Source organism: Clupea harengus, chromosome 24 (genome assembly GCF_900700415.2).
Source record: "Clupea harengus chromosome 24, Ch_v2.0.2, whole genome shotgun sequence".
NCBI classification, from domain to species: Eukaryota; Metazoa; Chordata; class Actinopteri; order Clupeiformes; family Clupeidae; genus Clupea; species Clupea harengus.
Window position 1 is genome coordinate 8,130,652 of NC_045175.1, and position 2,468 is coordinate 8,133,119.

The following is a 2,468-nucleotide window of genomic DNA, read 5'->3' on the forward strand; positions in this document are numbered from 1 at the left end:
GGGCTAAAGGTAAGGAACACAAATTGATAGGAGGCGCCTCTACAAATCTTTAAAAAAGTGTGCGCACCCTGACGCCGAGGCGCAGTTACTTCCGTATAAAGGTAGACCATGCGCCTTGCAGTTGCCAAATTTGCCAAAGCCCCACAACTATCCCTACGAAGAAAGTAGGTTACACAAAGTGCTTTACGGGTTAGATATTTAGACAAAACTAACAATAACACAAGTTCCGTATAAAGGTAGACCAGGTCTTGGAATATAGAAATAATTGGATAGAAAGTCTAACGTGGCCCTACATTTTAAAAAAAAGTATAGTGACGTGTTTGCAAGCATCTATACAAGCGAGAATGAAACGCCTTTATTGTAGCTTATGAGATGAGAACATTTTATGTTATTTTTAAGTTTTATTTTATGTTTTTCATCGACCTCACAAATAGGCCAACTTTGACAATGCAACCATCCCCATCTGTTGGTCCTGTATGTTATTGCACTCTAGAAATGATGCCCTTTTACGACTAGCCCGTGAGTGTTAGACGTGGTCCTGGAGGATGATGTCTTATATTAAAATTGAACGTGGACTATTGTGTAGGTGTTCTGTAGCCTACGTGACAAATATGAAGTTACCATGGGAAGGATCATCAAATTGGTCTTGTATTGTAGGTTATTCTAAGCCCATTCTAAATCAGTTTCTCAGTGTCTCATGTTTTCATTGGACTGGTCTATCAAAGAAATATGACTCAGAGCAATGTGCAGGCTGCCAGGTGTGGTTAAGTCTATATTTACATTACATTATATCATATTACTCGTATATTTTATTACTTTCTTTCTTTAAATTTCTTAATATTTACAGTGGGGAAAATAAGTAATAAGCCACTTGCAAAGAAATGTGTGATCTATAATTTTAATGGTAGGTGTATTTTAACAGTGAGAAATAGAATATCAACAAACAAATCCAGAAAAACTGCATTTTATAACATTTATGACTTTATTTGTATTTGATGCAGAAAATAAGTATTTGAACCCCCAAGCAAACAGCAAGAATTCTGGCTCCCAATGACCAGTTTATGTGCCCAAGAAGCACATAGATGAGTCCTCATTAGGCCTAACAAGGTACACCTGATCTCAACTGGTGACATGTATAAAAGAAACCTGTCCAAAGAATCATACTTCACACCTTTAACCTCACCACCATGGGCAAGACCAAAGAGTTAACCAAGGACGTCAGAGATAAGATTGTAGACCTGCACAAGGCTGGAATGGGTTACAAAACCATCGGCAAGCAGCTTGGTGAGAAGCAGACAACTATTGGTGCGATTATTCGTAAATGGAAGCAACACCAAACAACTGTCCATCGCTCTAGGTCTGGGGCTCCATGCAAGATATCCCCTCGTGCGGTATCGGTGATCATCCGAAAGGTGCAGAATAACCCCAGAACTACACAGGGGGAGCTTGTGAATGATCTCAAGGCAGCTGGGACCACAGTCACCAAGAAAACCATTGGCAACACACTACGCCATAATGGTTTGAAGTACTGCAGGGCCGTCTGAAGTTTGCCAATGAACACTTGAATGATTCTAAGGAGGATTGGGAGACAGGATGTGGTCAGATGAGACCAAAATCAAGCTCTTTGGCATCAACTCGACTTGCCGCGTTTGGAGGGGGAAGAATGCTGAATATGACACCATCCCCACCGTCAAGCATGGAGGTGGAAACATTATGCTCTGGGGCTGTTTCTCTGCCAAGGGTACAGGACGACTCCACTGCATCGAGGGGACTATGGATGGGGCCATGTAACGTGGCATATTGGGCTTGAACCTCATTCCCTCATTCCCTCCCATTGAAAACGCAACCTTAAGGATTTGGAGAGGATCTGCAAAGAGGAGTGGACCAAAATCCCTCCTGAGATGTGTGTAAACCTGGTGACCAACTACAAGAAAAGTCTCACGTCTGTGCTTGCCAACAAGGGTTATTCCACCAAGTACTAAGTCATGTTTTGCTAGGGGTTCAAATACTTATTTTCTGCATCAAATGCAAATTAAGTCATAAATGTTATAAAATGCAGTTTTCTGGATTTTTTTGTTGATATTCTGTTTCTCACTGTTAAAATACACCTACTATTACAATTATAGATCACACATTTCTTTGCAAGTGGCCAAACTTGCGAAATCGGCAGGGGTTCAAATACTTATTTTCCCCACTATATATCTGTATTTATCTATGTGTTTATCTTGACTTTGTAAGTAGGCAGTCTCTTACAGGGACATCAAACTTGGAACAAACTTTTAACAACCAGAGACGGCACAACCAGGAATAAAAAAGTTTCTACAAGCTACAGGTTAACCACCTGAGCAAATGAGCTTGACCAACTATGATTTTCCAGAATAAATGAGTCAAAATACCCATTTAGGTGTTTTTTTTTTCAACATCTGGCAGAGGGGATATTTCATTGTTTTGCTAAGATCTGATGCAAC